Here is an 18668-nt window from a genome sequence, read left to right on the forward strand (position 1 = left end):
GAACATTTTTGGAAATTTATTCCTTATTCCCTCTTGGCAGCTAATGGGCTTTTATCAAGTTTAAACACAAAGTTTATCATAACAACAAAAATACTACTAATATAACTACTGTTTGCAACCATGTCCCATTAACCCCTCTATTCCTCCCAACCCTGAAGAAAATGAGTTCCTATTTTTCTGGGAGAAGAGGAGATTGATTAGAAAAAAAAGGAATATGTACTATTTAAAATTTTGGTATATGGTATCTTCTAACTTAGGAAGCCACAATATTCTTGGCCCATCATGACACTGGGTAGCATTAACTATAAGTGCTTCCAAATTACTTTTTGGTTTTTAAGAATTTCTTGATACTCTTATAGCTTGCCTTCTATTTTGATTCTTTATTTTTTTCTGTTTGTCAGATGCACAAGATTACCTTCCTTTTTTAGCCTTCTGTCTTGTCCCCAACCATTCCTACTTGGTGGCCATGTACTTGGAAAAAGGCCACATGATCTTCCTGGCTCCACTCAATGTCTAAGATACCCTGCTTCCTTTGCTTGCATCCCACAAACTATTTCCCTCATCCTATTTACTGCAGCAAATCTCTCCTTAGTTGATGAGATGGTGTTCGTCTCCCTTTAAAACTCTACCTATCCTGAATGGTCTGTCATTGTCTGCCTTTAAAATCCTTCCTCTTTCTCTTCCTCTACTCTCTAAATATTGATGGGGCTAAACTATACCCAAAGCTCACTTTACACAATATCCCCTTAGTACTTGGCAGAAAATACCAAACAAAAATGCCATTTTAAAAGAGATATATTTTTTCTTTTAGAGTGTAAGCTCCTCAAGAGCAGGGACAATGTTTTCTGTATGTTCCAGTGTGCCTATTACACTGTAAATGCTCAATAAATATTGATGATGGGGAAAAAAGGCAGCTTTGGTTCAGATTTATTTTAATCTTACAAATTTATTATAAAATACTATATACATAGGAAAAGTTAATAGAATATATATGTACAGTTTACATACCAATAAAAGGTACATTCTGTACCCACTATCCACCTTAACAAATAAAACATGAAGTAGTATTAGTAAATATTTTTACATCACCAAATTTTAGTCTAATTCAAATTAAGCCTGATATGGTTATAAAACTTCCAGATGATAAAGGATTTTTAAAGATTGGAAAGAGCCACCAAGTATTAAGGGATTATATACTGAGATTAGGAGGAGATTAGATAAATCTCGTTCTAATAATGGTATCAAATACTGAATGTAAAAGACTTTTAAGTGGGAACTCTTTTTTTTTTTTTTTTTTTTTTTTTTTTTTTTCATTAAAGCACTGTTGTGTAATGCAAACTTATGGCCTGAATTTTCTGGAATAGTTACAATTTTAGATATTCTATTTCTATAAACCAATGACTTTCTGGAAATTACCATATTTTGTTACTTAGGCTAATCTACATCTTCCAATTAAACTCTCCTACATGGAAATAACATAAAAGTTCTTTGTGGGGCCATGTGATCTAAATGTTGCTTTAAGGAAATAAATCACCATAGATATAGTGTCAAAAAAGTATCAGGTCACAAGTTTAGGAGATTCTAACTCTAATCTCTATTGAATTATTGGCTCTATAAGAGTGAAATCATAAATAAATTCCCATTCACAACTGCCACAAAAAGAATAAAATACCTAGGAATACAACTAATGGGAAATGAAGGGCCTCTTCAAGAGAACTACAAACCTCTGCTCAAAGAATCAGAGAGGACACAAACAAATGGAAAAATACTCCATGCTTATGTATGGGTACAATCAAAATTGAGAAAATGGCCATATGTCCAAAAGCAGTTTATAGATTCAATGCTATTCCCATTAAACTACCATTGATATTCTTAACAAAATTAGAAAAAAAATATTTTAAAATTCCTATGAAACCAAAAAAAGAGCCCAATAAGACAATCCTAAGCAAAAAGAATAAAGGTGGAGGTGTCACACTACCCAACTTCAAATTATACCACAAGGCTACAATAACCAAAATATCGTGGTACTATTATAAGAACAGACACACACACCAATGGAAGAGAATAGAGAACCTGCTGGTGAAGTTGTGGAGAAAAAATGCTTTCACTGTTGGTGGAAGTGTCAATTGTTCAACCACTGTGGAAGACAGTGTAGCAATTTCTCAAAGACCTAGGGGCAGAAATACCATTTGACCCAGCAATCCCATTACTGGGTATACACCCAAAGGAATATAAATCATTCTATTATAAAGATACATGCACATGTATGTTCACTGCAGCACTATTCACAATAGCAAAGACATGTAATCAATCTAAATGCCCACCAATGATAGACTGGATAAAGAAAATGTGATACATATACAACTTGGAATACTATGTACCCCTTAAAAGGAACAAGATCATGCCTTTTGAAAGGACATGGATGAAGTAGAAAGCGATTATCCTTAGCAAGCTAATGCAGGAACAGAAAACTAAATACCATATATTCTCACTTATAAGTGAGTGCTGAATGATGAGAACACACGGACACATCAAGGGCAACAACACACACTAGGGCCTTTTGGAGGGTGAGGGGTGGGCAGGTGGAGAGTATCAGGAAGAATAGCTAATCAATGGTCAGCTTAATACCTAGGTGATGGAATGATCTGTGCAGCAAATCACCATGGTACATGTTTACCTATGTAACAAACATACACATCCTGCGCATGTACCCTGGAACATAAAACACAAATTGGAAATTTAAAAAAAAAGAAAATATATTTGAAAAAAAGAATTTTTGAGGAAAATATAAATGATTGAAGTTTATTCTGGAGAGGCAGAAAAACTGAATAAGCCAGTAACTTTAGAAGATATCAAGAAAGTTTTATTAACCCTTTAGGAAAGCTCATGGTTCAGAATGGCGCTGTCTAATAAAAATATAATGCCTATCAGAAATAACAAAAAATATAATTTTAAATTTTCTAATAGTAACAATAAAATAAAAAGGAACAGGTAAAATTAATTATAATATGTTTTAACACAACGTAAGACTATCATTTCAATGTGCAATCAATATAAAAATTCATTTTACAGCTGGGCATAGTGGCTCACGCCTATAATCCCAGCATTTCAGGAGGCCAAGGCAGGAAGATAACTTGAGGTCAGGAGTTCAAGACTAGCCTGGCCAACATGATAAAACCCATTCTCTACAAAAAAATTTAAAAAAATTAGCTGGGTGTGGTGGCGCGCCTGTAATCCCAGCTACTCAGGATGCTAAGGCAGAAGAATCACTTGAATCTAGGAGTCAGATGCTGCAGCAGGCAGAGATCATGTCACTGCACTTCATATTGGGCAACAGAGCGAGACTCTGTCTCAAAAGTAGTAACAGTAATAATAATAATAATAATTTTACCTTTTTTGTTAGTCTTAAAACTGTATTTTGCATTAAAATATTGGAATTTAGTTGCTAAATTTTCATTTGAAATGCTTCATGTGTGTATTTAAATTGTATACAATTTACAAAAAGTAGATGCATATACCTAGACTGTTCTAAACACACTTAGACATTTTCCTAAACTGAAAATCAATCTTTAAATGTAAATTTAATTTAATGAAAATAAATTTTTAAATTAAAAAATTTTATTGGCTCTGAAGTGAGCTCTGAATTTTCAAGTAGTTAACACAGACAGCAACATAACCAACATTAAGATTAATAGTATCTATGAGGAAAAATTAAACTAGTATCATAGGAGAAGCTCGATTATTCCTGGTATTAACAATTGAAATACATTTCTCAAGTAAATCATCATGAAGATAATAGGAACACTGACAACATCTGCTTTGGTCCAAACACTGATGTACCCCCAAAATTCACACGTTGAAACCTAATATTCAAGTGTGATAGCATTAAGAACTAGGGCCTTTTGGAAGTGATTAAGTCCTGAGGGCTCCAATCTCATGAATGGGATTAGTATCCTTCTAAAAGAAACTTGAGGGAATTACCTTGCCCCTTCTACCATGCACACAGCAACAAGGCACCATTTATGAAGGAGACAGCCCTCACCAAAATCTGCTGGTACCTTGATCCCGGACTTCTCAGCCTCCAGAACTGTGAGCAATAAATTTCTACTGTTTACAAATTACCCAGTAAGGTATTTTAAAGGGTATCGTAGAGAGCCTGAAAAGACTAAGATAACATCCTTCCTTATAATAAGCATAGTAACGTGTTTCAATGTATTTCTTACCATAACAAATATTCTAAAGACTTCAGACCAAAATACAAATTCACAGATACTAATCTATGCCCTCTGAAATAATGTTTTTTGTTTGTTTGTTTGTTTTTATTTTTTGAGATGAAGTATCACTCTGTTGCCAGGCTGAGTTTGAGACCAGGCTGACCAACATAGTGAAACCCCATCTCTACTAAAAATACAAAAAGAGGCTGACGTGGGAGGATGCAGTGTGCCGAGATCATACCACTGCACACCAGCCTGGGCAACAGAGCAAGACTCCATCAAAAAAAAAAAAAAAAAAAAAAAAAAAATCCAGATGTTCTGAATTAACCTGTCTATAACCAACACTGCTGCTAGTCTGAGTATAAATACAATACACTGGAACTAAATTGTATTAATATCCAGTGAAATTTACACCAAATTTATTTTTTATCTTCCTTGAAGGTGCCCAGAGAAGTAAGGAAAAGTTTTATCCCTGGGATTGTGGTTGGAGTGTGCTACAGAAATGTCAGAATAAGTACTGAATCTCATATGGATGTGCATTTGTTGCATGTGAATAGAGTGAAAGTTCCACTTTAAAAAATACCAAAAAAAAAAAAAAAAAAAAAAAAAAAAAACCTAAAACTTTGCAGAGAAACTTTGAAGCGATTATTTGCTTTATAAGTTATTTCTTCTAGACAATGTGTTCCATAACACCCCCTGATTACCAGACTGAGACAAAAGAAACTTAAAGTGAAATTATCATGAGCTATAATCCACTAATAATTGGTTAAAAAGGTTAAAAAGCACTAAAATTATTATGCAAATATAAAGAAATATAAGGACTATAGGTAAAAATATGTGCTACATTCAAATGTGTACACTGTAAGGCATTTCTATCAAAGTTGCCTCTAATCTTTCTTTCACTTGATTGCGTTTGATTTTGTTTCCCCCACAGGATAAAGAAGAAAACCACTAAAGTTTCTCTGACCATCAGCTCCCAGCTAATGAAACCTCCACCAACAGATCAAGTTATTCTACTTCAGTTCAACCACTATGTATTGACCTCCAGAGGATAGCTTTAGTTTTGGGCCTTCTGAGAGGGTCCCAGTAATGGAGACATGGGCCCAAGAAAAAGGAATCAATGCAGTTTTCTTAAGAAGTATACATGAGGCCAGGCACAGTGGCTCACACCTGTAATCCCAGCACTTTGGGAGGCTGAGGCAGGTGGATCACAAGGTCAAGAGATTGAGACCATCTCAGCCAACATGATAAAACACCCTCTCTACTAAAAATATAAAAATTATCTGGGCATGGTGGCATGTGCCTGTAGTCCCAGCTACTTGGGAGGCTGAGGCAGGAGAATCACTTGAACCTGGGAGGCAGAGGTTGCAGTGAGCTGAGATCACACGACTGCACTCTGGCCTGGTGTCTCAGCCAATATGATAAAACACCCTCTCTACTAAAAATATAAAAATTATCTGGGCATGGTAGCATGTGCCTGTAGTCCCAGCTACTTGGGAGGCTGAGGCAGGAGAATCACTTGAACCTGGGAGGCAGAGGTTGCAGTGAGCTGAGATCACACGACTGCACTCCGGCCTGGTGACAGAGCAAGACTCTGTCTGAAGAAAAAAAAAGAAGTATACACGAAGAAAGCCTCTAGATGCGTGACCTCAAAAGAACAAGAAAGAAATTCATAGGTTTCAGAAATAACTCCATGGTAGCTCTATGGCTTGGCCCTTTGTCTGTGTGCCAAATCATAAAGGACAATTGGTTTCCAGGAACTTGTTCCCATAAGAGAGTATTCCAACTACCCGAAGAATGAATTCCCTTTTAATTAAGAAAAAACCAAAGCAAGGAAGGGAGGCGCTTTTTTGAAAACCTAAATGATCTAAGAAGAGAAATTGTATGGAGGAAGAAAAAAATTTAGTAAAATTTAGAAGGGTTTTAAACCTTTAATCTATAGTATCTAAATACTTGTAAATATGCATTTCCCAAATAGAATTGCCTAGTGTTGTATTTCTCCATCTCAGCTAATGAAATGCTGGAAGATAAAGAAGAAAGTATACCACTGGAGCAAACATCCAAACTGACACCAAAATGAGAACCATCATGCTTTTCATAAAGGAAACTTAGGGTGTGGTAGGTAGCAGCTAAAACCGAGCCAGTTAGTTTTTGGCCACCATGTTCCTGAATTTCAGGGCTTTGACAGTATGAGTGACAGCATCATGTTCTCTTTCATTCCTTAAACCAGATGCAGAGTTGCTGCAGCCGCCTGTCAGAATCCAGTTGTGTGGTTCCCCCTGTGTTTACTAAGGTAAACTTTCCATCCTTAGTATGGGGTTTAGATTTTATAAATAAGTTACAATTTTATAAATAAGTTATAATTCATACTGGAAAGAAATCCCACAAATGTGAAGAAGGTAACAAATCCTATAGATAGTTCTCAGACCTTGCTAGATATAAGATAATTCATGCTGAAGAGAAACCCTACAAATGTAATAAATGTGGAAAAGCTTGTAAGTAGTTCTTGGCCCTTAGTAAACATAAGAGAATTCACACTGGAGAGAAACCCTACATCTGCCAAGAATGTGGCAAAGCCTTTACCTGCTCCTGAACCATTATTAACCACAAGAGAATTCATATGGAAGAGAGACCTTACAAATATGAAGAATATAGCAAAACCTTTAAGTGCTTCTCAGACCTTACTAATCATAACAGAATTCACACTGGAGATAATCCCTACAAATGTGAAGAAAGTGGCAAAGCATGCAGGTGGTTCTCACAACTTATTGGACATAAGAGAATTAATACAAGAGAGAAGCTCCACAAGTGTTAAAAATGCAGAAAAGTCTTTAACAAGTCCTTACATTGTGTTCAACATCAGAGATTTAATACTGAACAAATGCAGGATAAATGTAATGTCTGATGCAGAATATTCAATGTCTTCAAGGGGCTCTAAAAACTTGCTTTATAATCTGGGTGCTTTTGTGTTGGGTGCCTATATAGCCCTTTAATATACAGCCATTTACTGTTAAAAAAAAAAAGCAGTTAGAGACTTAGAGATTATTAAAGTTGTTTTTACAGGGTAGAGTTGTATTTTCATTTAGTTGTAGTCTCCTGAAACAAATGAACATTTTGTATTTCATTGCTAAGATAAAATAATGAAAACAAAACAGCAAGTTTAGAGACAGAAATGAACAGAAAGGGTCTCTTGAGTGAGGAGGAAGATGGGAAAGAAGGCAGCAAGTAGAGAAAGATTGGAAAGGAGGAGTGGGTAGAGAAAGGAGGTAAATACAGAAGAAGGATATATGGTTTGATGGAAGAAACAATACCTAGTGTTGATAGATCAATGGGGATGACTATAGTTGATCATCTATTGTACATTTCAAAATAGTTAGAAGAGAATAATTCAAAGATTCCTAGCATAGAGAAAAAACTCATATTTCAGGTGATGAATATTTCAAGTACATTAATTTAATTTTTCAAATTATATGAATGTATTCAATTATCATATGTACCATTAAACTATTACATCTATTATGTATCAATTTAAAAAGACAGGTTGGGTACGGTGGCTCACATATGTAATCCCAACATTTTGGGTGGCCAAGGTGGGCAGATCACTTAAGCCCAGGAATTCAAGACCAGCCTGGGCAACACAGTGAGCCCCCCATCCCTATGTTAAAAAACCACTACAATATAAAAATAAAAATTAAAAAGCAAAAAATAAAAATAAAAATAAGTTGTAGACATTAATGAAGCGATAAGAAGAAAAAAAGCGGAAACCAGAAAGGATTTCAGAGATTAATATCACTTTATGAGAAAAATGAGTCTGAAAAGGATGAAATGATTTGCTTAGTGTTGCAGAGCAATTCATGGTATACTCTGTGCTCTTTAGACTTCTGCTCTGTGGCAGTCCTCCAGCTCTGGAGGGCAAAGTTTAGACTGTCCTCTCCAAGGAGACTGCTTTGCCTGACCTCAAGGTATAGTCAAATTCTTTTAGCCATAAAATGCCATTCTGAAGAAGTCAACAAGCAAAGTAGAATCTACATCCTGATTAGGTCACAGCCGGAAATCACTACCTTCCTTCTCACCCACTGGAAATCGCATAATTCAATCACCCGGGTCAAACCAAAACTATGGCTAAGCCTTCTCTGGGCTCCAATTACCAAATTTGACAGAATTGGAATCAATGCCCATTGCTGGTTCAAAGCATGAAATGCAGGGCTGGGATTTAATCTGTACCAGATACAGGATGGGAGATGAACGAAACAATGTCATTAAGAGTAAGTGACATTGCTATTGACTCTGGAAGCTCCCTTTCAACAGATGCTGTCAGGTACCAATGTCTGTTATTTCTACAAGGCTCTCCTGCTGCATCCCTTCCCTATTAAGATGCCCTGAGATCTCTGGGCATTAGGCCTGAAGGGCTAGGCTGGTTCTTAGGTCTCACCTGATAGAAGGACCTCAGATAACCCCTCCCTGGTCTCAGAGCCATTATAATCTGAAATATCATTCTAAATTCCACAGTACTCTGGGCTTGCAGGTATAGTGGGGGAGGGAGATCAGGATTTAAGAGGTACATTTAACATAAATGCCATCCATTCATTTATACACTGTGATACTAAACTAGGCATAAACACTTTTTATATACAGGAAGTTTTCAGACTTATGTGAAATGAGCCTCAAAACCCCATGCATTTTGCTAGCCCTATTTCATAGATAAAGAACCTGAGTTCCAGAGAGGTTAACAGTCTTTTTCAAGTTACTATAACTATAACCAGCTTCCATCAGCCAGCAGCACAGTTAAACTTTTGGCCCAACTTCCCTCATTCAAGGCTCTTAACAAATTATAATATAGTACTCACCGCCTTATCCAGTTTCACTTTCTGTGGTTTCAATAACCCACAGTCAACAGCGGTCTGTAAAAAGATGAAAAGAGTATAAGATACTTTGAGAGAAAGAGAGATTACATTCACACAACTCTTACTACAGTATATTGGTGTAATTGTTCTATATTGTTATTGTTGTTATTAATCTCTTACTGTGCCTACTTTATAAACTTTATCATAGGTGTGTATGTACAGGAAAAAACACAGTGTATACAGGTTTCAGTACCATCCATGGTCTTGGGCATCCACTGGAGGTCTTGGAATGTGTCCCCTGCAGATAAGGGGTAATTACTATGCTGCCCACACTACTGTGACCAATAATAAAGACTAAATCTGTGACTAGATATGTATTCAACGAAATAGTCAAATGTAACAAAATAGTGTTCAACTAATCTGGTTTTTTTTCTTTTTTCTTTTTTCTTTTTTAGAGTCTCTCTCTGTCATCCAGGCTGTAGTTCAGTGGCCCAATCTCAGCTCACTGCAATCTCCGCCTCCTGGGTTCAAGCAATTCTCCTGCCTCAGCCTCCTGAGTAGCTGGGATCACAGGCGTGTGCCACCACGCCCAGCTAATTTTTTTCTACTTTTAGTAAAGATGGGGTTTCACCATGTTGGCCAGGATGGTCTTGATCTCCTGACCTTGTGATCCACCCACCTTGGCCTCCCAAAGTGCTGGGATTACAGGTGTGAGCCACCTCACCCAGCTGTTTTCTAATTTGAAAAAAAAAAAAGGCTCTTGGTGAAGTGAAATAATTTTCTCATTAAATATAATTCTATGAAGATAAAAATAACTAACACCTGACTGTAAGGCACACTTCAAAGCCCAAAAGAATGCCCAACTGCTCCTGAAGATACAGTCAGCTGTCAATAATTGTGATTTAAAAAAAAAAAAAAAGGTACACTCTTACTGCAAATGGAATCTCAAATCATTGCATATAGTATAACACTTTCTTCCATCCTCTGAACTCCATGTTTGTCCTTTAAGACATCTCTACAACCAGAGGTCAATCTGTCATGTTTGAGTGCCAAATCCAGGCCACAGCCACAGTTCAAGTTCACTATTACGGACAGAATGTGCAGACAGCCAACTCAGATGACTTTCAGATTCTGAGGAAAAGTATCACGATGAACTTTTCAATTGCTTTTACTTCCAGCTAACCTTGAAGTCTATTTCATGTTTTAAAGTTTGCTAATTTATTTTAAAGAGAATTAAATCGTTTATTGATTACACATGATAATGGATACACAAGCATTATTCCCATCTATAATTTTAGCTGGTACCATTATTTTATTTAGATATATTGCATAGGATGTGCCAACAATCATTTTTATAACCAATTATTCCATGAATTTGCTTGGGTAATCCCTTTTAATAGTGAACTTCAGGTCACAACAATAACAATCAGTTCAAGTACATCAAGATTTCTGAAGGCAATGACTTCTCTACCCAAGCAGGTTGTATACAAATTCCAAATAGAACCTGTCATCACCCTGAAGAATTCTAACTTCACATTGTTGTGGAAATTTATCAAGATGGCTTCAGAGTAGACTAACTTTACACAGCACATTTTTTAAAAAAAGACATTTATTCAGCATCACGATCAGACTATTACATTTAGCAATCAACCGCATGAGTGCAAAAAAAAAAAAAAAAAAAAAAACACCCTACATTAAAACCCTTTGTTGGAATGCTTTATACTTTCCACAGAACAGAAACTAAAATAACCTGTTATACAATTAATCACAAAAATAGTCCTCGAGTTTTTTGCCCATACACATGAATATTTGTCTAAAACATATCTTCTTGTGAAGTGGTGGCCCTGCCACCACCGTGCTTGTTTGAGATCACAAATCTGTTGTAACCTGTAGCTTCCCTGTCACTTCTCTGGCTCTCCTCTCCTGATAAACTTTGCTTCCTAATTAAAATCTTCTGCCACTGCTATGGCTACTGCTGCTACTGGAACCACCATAGCCACCTTGGTTTAGTGGTTCAGCAAAGTATTGGCCTCCACCACCATAGGGGCTAGAGCTTCTGCCTCCAAAGTTTCCCCTCATGGGTCCAAAATTTGAAGACTGATTGTTGTAATTGCCAAAATCATTGTAGCTTCCACCACCTCCAAAATTACTTCCATCATTACCAAATCTATTATAGACATCCCACTGCCACCATATTCACCACCGCCACAGCTACCACCAAAGCCACCATAACCACTGAAGTTCTCCCCACAACTGAAGTTGTCATTTCCACTGAAACCACCTCCATGACCACCACCAAAGTTTCCAGATCTACTTCAACCTCTTTGGTTGGATGAAGCACTAGCCATCTCTTGCTTTGATGGGGCTTTCCTAACTTCACAGTTATGGCCATTCACAGTATGGTATTTCTGAATGACAGTCTTATCCATGGAGTCGTGGTCACCAAAGGTTACAAAGGCAAAGCCCCTTTTCTTGCAACTGCCTCAGTCAGTCATGATTTCAATCACTTCAGTTTTTCTGATGTTCTTCAGTGCCTTCTTTAATGCCACCAACAAATACCTTTTTCATAGTTAAGTGGGCACCTGGGCTTTGAGAATCTTTTCTTGAGACAGCTCTCTTTGGTTCCATGTTTCTTCCATCCACCTTGTGTGGCCTTGCATTCATGGCTGCACCCACCTCCTCCACAGTGGCATATGCGACAAACCCAAAACCCGTACAGTGCTTGGTGTTTGAATCTCTCATTACCACACAGTCCGTGAGCCTTCCCCATTGCTCAAAATGGCTCCTCAGGATCTCATCAGTTGTATCAAAGATCAACCCTCCAAAAAAGAGCTTCCTCAGCTGTTCTAGCTCAAAAATTGTTTTGATGAAAAGGTAATTTTCATAGTTGTTAAAAGATTGGTTTATAGCCGGGCACGGTGGCTCAAGCCTGTAATCCCAGCACTTTGGGAGGCTGAGGCGGGTGGATCACGAGGTCGAGAGATCGAGACCATCCTGGTCAACATGGTGAAACTCCGTCTCTACTAAAAACACACAAAAAAAGTAGCTGGGCATGGTGGCGCTTGCCTGTAATCCCAGCTAGTCAGGAGGCTGAGGCAGGAGAATTGCTTGAACCCAGGAGGCGGAGGTTGCGGTGAGCCGAGATCGCGCCATTGCACTCCAGCCTGGGTAACAAGAGCGAAACTCTGTCTCAAAAAAAAAAAAAAAAAAAAAGATTGGTTTATTATCATGAATTAATCTGATTTTCCTAATGAGTTTTTGACATATAAACAAAAAAGAAATATGAGAATAAACATATTTCTTAAAGGGTGAAACATAAGAAAACTGATGCATAACTTTTAAAATACTATATTAGGTAATTTACTTACAAAATAATTTGGGGAAGGGTAATAAGTATGAAATCTACCTCATGTTAAACAATGAGTTTATACTTTATAAACAATTTCTCATTTAATCCCTATATAAACATTTTGAGATATGTGTTATTATCTTCATTTTTAAATAACTGAAATTAGAAATACAAAAAAAAAAAATTCTTGCTCAGGGACACAAGGCTAGTAAATGCTAAAACCAGTGATCAAATTCAAGATGATTCTTACGCCAAACGAAGAAAATAGACTCATTTAAATATTAATTCAAAATAACTAAATATTTACAAATCACATATAGAAAAAAAACCTTTTATTATACAAAGGATATATTTCTGTTAAAATAACATTTATTGCATTTTTAAAAATAAAGTAAAACAAATTTAAAATAAATCTGGAAAATACATAACATGAAGAAAAAATGTAAAAAAAGAAAATCGTGATTAACCTTTTGTGTATTTTTCTACAGTAATACTACATATTTTTATAATGTTATATTCAATTTTATTTTAATCAGAGAAATCAGGAAACAAATGATTCTCTTGGGTGAAAAAGGCCACCTCAGTATTAGTATATTCAGCAATGGTTCATATTCAAAGAAGATATATCCATCTGATCTAATCTTCAGGTTAGGGATGAAGAAAGTCCAGGGAAGTAATTTTCCCAAGGTCACAGAGCAATTTAGTGCTAGAAGCAAAACTAAAATCAAGTTCTTGCACCCTGCTAATTATTAATTTCTTTATGCACCTTTTCTGAGTTTCTGAAGAATTGACTTTCTGTCTGTGACTCCAGATTAGTCAACTTTGTATTTGTTTCCAGGTATTTCTCATATACATATGGCCCCTTCTCCCAACTAAACTAATTATCATCACTTAAATTCTTTTTTCTTGTTTTACCTTTCAGAAGTTTGTTTTTCATCCATTCCTGGCAAGTATAATTTCTTAAAATCTTGATAATTGATTAAATCAACATTAGCATCAGAAGACTGTCCCCAAGCCACTCTTGCTTTCATGAGCTCTTTTGAGGCTCCCCTACACCAACTCTTGAAATGACACAACAGAAGAAACAAGATAACTGGGATATATCCGTGTATTTATTCATATATTTATTCATTCAACGTATGTTTACTGAGTACAGACTATAGTTAGTCTCTGTTCTTGGTATTAAGGAGACAGCAATGAACTAGACTGACAAGGTCCTTACTCTCAAAGAATATGCATTCGCTCTCTAATCTCACTTAGTTTAGGACTTGTGACTCATAACTTTACATAGAAGCAGTAAGGAAGTGTCCTGACATCAAACAACCAAACTGCTGACTGTCCAAGAAGTAGGCATGGCACCCATCACTCTGTGGCTATCACTGTATTAACATTAGTTCTAAGCATCATGGTAGTGATAATTTCTAGCTCAGTTCAGAATATCTTTATCTAGGACTAAAGCTACAGAAACCTAGAAATCAAGGAATAAAATGTAATCCCTGCTTTCAAGGATCTCAAAGTCTAGGAGAGAAAACAGACATGCCTAAGAGGCAGTTGAGAAGAACCATGCTGGGATTGTTTTAGGTTTTTTTTTTTTTTTAATTGATCTATATTAGATGTACATATTTTCAAGACATATGTGATAATTTGATACATTCATATAATTAAATCAGGTTAAATGAGATATGCATCACCTTAATTACTTTTCTTTACACTAGGAACATTAAAATTATTCTCTTCTAGCTATATTGAAATATACAATCAATTAATGTTTTTTGTTTTTTGGGTTTTTTTTTTGAGGCAGTCTTGCTCTGTTGCCCAGGCCAGAGTGCAGTGATGCAATCTCGGCTCACCACAACCTCCGCCTCCCAGGTTCAAGCAATTCTCCTGCCTCAGCCTCTTGAGTAGCTGGGACTATCGGCACGTGCCACCATGCCCAACTAATTTTTGTATTTTCAGTAGAGATGGGGTTCCACTATGTTGGCCAGGCTGGTCTTGAACTCCTGACCTCATGATCCACCCCACCTCAGCCTCCCAAAGTGCTGGGGTTACAGGTGTGAGCCACCGCACCTGCCAATGGAGTTGTATTTTTAAGATCTAACTTTCTGAGCCCACTGAGAAGAGAAAATACCTAATCAGATGGATTTTTTTTTTTTAATCTCAGGGGTAACCTATTTATTCCTAGTACCTATGCTTCCCAACATCCTCCCACACTATGTTTGTTAACTTGGGGCATCCAAATACAATAATCAAGTTGAATTTCTTCCCTTTCCAGAGGAAGTCTGCACCTTGATTATCACAGAAGAATTTCCTCAAGACTCTGGGGAGTTCAAGTGTATTGCAGAAAATGAGGCTGGCACTGCAATTTCCACAGCAAAACTCTTCATTTCCCCAGGTAATAACTCTTCAAAATCTTCTTGCTACAATTCAGCCCTGAGCCAAAAGGAAGAGTTTTTGTTTCCATCTGAACTCATGATTAAGTATATTTTTCAGAAAGAAAAGTAGTAGAGAAATCAGAGCGTCCTCCCAAGTTATCCAAGAGCAAATTTTCTCCAAAACTGGCCTCTCCCTGAAGCACTGAAAGCTAAACAAAGGACACAAATCCAGACAATACCCCCCATAAACTTTAGGCCAATTACTCCTGAACCAGCCAGTTATAATGAATATGAGATCCAGGTTCCAAAGAAGGACTTCTGTACCATCAGTGGAAATACCTTTGAGCTGCAAGCATAGTAATAAGGGGAGACAGACGCAACATTCATTCATTCAACAAACATTCCTGGTTCTATAGATAGATCATGACAAAGCTCCATCCTCAGGGATTTTGCATTCTGACATGAGTCACTTTAACTGTGTCGGTCCTCCCTTGCTTTTCAGCATGCATTTCACTATGGCTGAAATATTAAGCCCTGTGCTTAGATTCACATTTAAGCGTTTTCTACATAGACTTATTGGGGAAAAAAAATCAGGCTGGTATGGTGGCTCGCGCCTGTAATCTTAAAACTTTGGGAGGCTGAGGCAGGTGGATTACTTGAAGTCAGGAGTTTGAGACCAGCCTGTCCAAGATGGCAAAAACCCATCTCTACTAAAAATACAAAAAAAAAATTAGTTGGGCCTGGGGATGCGCACCTGTAGTCCCAGCTACTCAAGAGGCTGAGGCACCAGAACTGCTTAAACCAGAAAGTGGAGGTTGCAGTGAGCCAAGATCGTGCCATTGCACTCCAGCCTGAGTGACAGAGCAAGACTCTGTCTCAAAAAAAAAAAAAAAAAAAAAACCAAAAAGAAAAAATCACACAAGATTTTGAAGAAGTGGAGTCTCTTCCCAAAATAGAATTCAGTTTCCTATCTCAATATAAAAACGTAAAACATTTTGTGATGCAGGTTTCCTCTTTATTCACAAAGAAAAACAGACCTTAAAATAAAAACAGAACTGACTCTGTGTTTGGAAAGCAAATGTAAACATGTTAAGATAATTCAGTTAAGTGAATTTGCCCACCAGGTTATGTTTAAAACAACACAATCCACCACCATTTGCCACTTCCCTACCCCCAAAACAAACCTCAAATCAAAATATTGTTTAAAAAATAACCTAGGGGCTGGGCACAGTGGCTTATGCCTGTAATCCCACCACTTTGGGAGGCCGAGGCAGGCAGATCACCTGAGGTCAGGAGTTCGAGACCAGCCTGGCCAACATGGTAAAATCCCGTCTCTACTAAAACTTAAAAAAAAAAAAAAATTAGCTGGGTGAGGTGACAGACACCTATAATCCCAGCTACCCTCAAGACTGAGGGAGGAGAATCACCTGAACCCAGGAGGTGGAGATTGCAGTGAGCCAAGATCCCATCTCAAAAATAAAAATAAGCAAATAAAACGTTAAAAGACCCTGAACTTGTAAGTTAGTATCTTTCATAAGTGATTATCATTTTCATTAGTAAAATCATCTGTGGAGAAAACTATTGGGTAAATATTCCATAAAGGTTAACAAGTTTTTATTAAGTGTCTACTATGAGACACACTGTGTTCAGCAAGATAAATAAGTAGTAAACAGTCCCTCCCTCAGAAATTTTTTAATCTAGTTAAGGAGATAAGCCCACAGAATGTCCATTACATGACTTCCCATTTCATTTGAGTCTCTCAGGAATCATCTGATTTAGGTTGATAAACGTGGTACTTTTTTGTGTGTGTGAGTCCAGGTCCTAGGTCTTGCTGTATCACCCAGGCTGGAATGCAGTGGTGTGATCATGGTTCACAGCAGCCTTGAACTCCTGGGCTCCAGCAATTTTCTCACCTCAGCCTCCCAAGTAGCTGAGACTACAGAAATGCTCCACCATGCCTAGCCTCATTTTTCAATTAGTTATTAAAGTTCAGTGCTTAAGCAATTTGTTTAAGGCTATACAGCAAGTATGTGGTAGAGTAGGCTCTCACACACAGCTCTCCAAAAACAGATAACAAAAGGTGAATATATCTAGAAAGTTGTAGAGCATTAGCCAAATTAATGTTATCATTTGTATTCTTTAACTCCAAACCCAGTGGAGTCCATTATTATTTTTTGCTTGAGAATAATATAAGATTGAGTCAAATGGTAGACTGGATAGTTCAAATTACAAATGCTACAGTGGGATTCCCTTTCATTATATGTCTATGCAGAACTTCAATAACCACAGTAAATTATGTGTAAACTAAAATCAAACTTTCTTCACTCTTTAGTTCTTCCATCCTCAATGTGACATTTTCCTTTTCATTTGATATAGCATAAATGAATTTCATCACACACATCTGACCTCTGACTTCAGAAGAAGCTTGCAGCACCATTTTTACAACAGCATATATCCCTTATATTTTTGAAAGAAGACAAAAGCTATATGTGAAGAGGGAGGAATGAGTGACAGTTAAATAGCTACCCTGTTTCTGAAACTGATGATAGACAAGGAATTCCCTTAACATGTTATAGGAAAGGGTTCAGTGAGATAGTAGGAAGTTACTATATTTTGTAAGGCATTTGAATAATTTACAGAAGGCTCTTATACTTTAGAAAAAGAAATGGAAAAGGAAAAGGTTGTCTTTGTGAGCAGGTTACAATAAAAGTTCACCATCTGGCATTGTAATAATTCTTCCAGTCTTAAGATTCTATGATTTTTCTCAAATAGGCAACTAAACCATTCAAATAGCCATATTTTTGAGAAAACAAACCACCATTCAAAAAAGCAAATCAAACGTTAAAAGACAGGAAAAAAACAAATTTACAGATTATTAAATATAGACAGACCCCTGACTACTGAGATGAGGACCTACTTACCTTTCTTTTTTCATCCGTTTGTCCCATATTATAGCAAAAAACTTTAGCTTTGATGTACCATAGAGGCCATCACATGTATCACACTGTACCTGGGTTATATCTTACAAAGACCTAGAGAAGAGGCAAAGCTTGAAAGACAAAGAGTAAGGGCAACTAAATTCTTCCCCAAGTGTAGTACGTTTAGAACCTGCTATAGGCAAAATCGGGAATTTAGTTATCCTGGAGGGCTACCTTACTTGGCTGGTGAGGTATACCTCAAACTTTTAGTACTAAGATATCTCAAATCGATTCTTTCCTTTTCCTTGCCCTAATCAAAAACCCTGTTCTTCAGTAGAACCAAATGTCAGTCACATATACCACATTTAAAATGCTTAGAATAGGCTGGGCATGTGGTTTATGCCTATAATTCCAGTGCTTTGAGAAGCCAATGTAGGAGGATTGCTTGAGGCCAGGAGTTTGAGACCAGCCTGGGCAACATAGTGAAATTCTGTCTCTATGAAAAAATTTTTAAATTAGCTGGGTATGGTGGTGCATGCCTGTAGCCCTAGCTACTTGAAAGGCTGCAGAGGAAAGAGCTCTTGAGCCCAGGAGTTTGAGGCTGCAGTGAGTTATGATCATACTACTGCACTCCAACCTGGGTGACAGAGTAAGACCCTGTCTCTTAAAAAAAAAAAAAAATCTAATAATAAAATAAAATGCTTGGAGAAGTGTCTTACTCATAATAAATGCTGTATACTGGCTATTATTATTTTTATTCTATCACTTGCATTTGCTTTTTAAGTCTCTCTAATTTAGATTGAAAGCCTTTGTCTCTATTAATGGAATTTGAAATATCAGTGAACAGATGTTGAGGAATATTTTGGGAGACTACTGAAATAAGACTTTGTAGGCAACCACCTACTCACCAAGTCTAGCGTGTTTTTTCTACTAAGGGCTGCACGCCCAGGCAGAAATTATCAAACTTTCTT

The 18668-nt window shown here is 36.9% G+C and overlaps 1 protein-coding gene across 6 annotated transcripts in view; it reads right to left on the reverse strand.

The window, feature by feature from the left end:
• Nucleotides 1-18668, reverse strand: part of KLHL3 (kelch like family member 3) — a 304443-nt gene that overhangs the window by 258834 nt on the left and 26941 nt on the right. For all 6 annotated transcript variants that reach the window (XM_074379902.1, XM_074379899.1, XM_074379898.1 and 3 more), the window contains one exon: nucleotides 9062-9115. The gene's annotated coding sequence lies outside the window, so the exon portion shown is untranslated. The remainder of the gene's footprint in view (nucleotides 1-9061; nucleotides 9116-18668) is intronic.

This window comes from Saimiri boliviensis, chromosome 1 (assembly GCF_048565385.1).
Source record: "Saimiri boliviensis isolate mSaiBol1 chromosome 1, mSaiBol1.pri, whole genome shotgun sequence".
Classification (NCBI taxonomy): Eukaryota; Metazoa; Chordata; class Mammalia; order Primates; family Cebidae; genus Saimiri; species Saimiri boliviensis.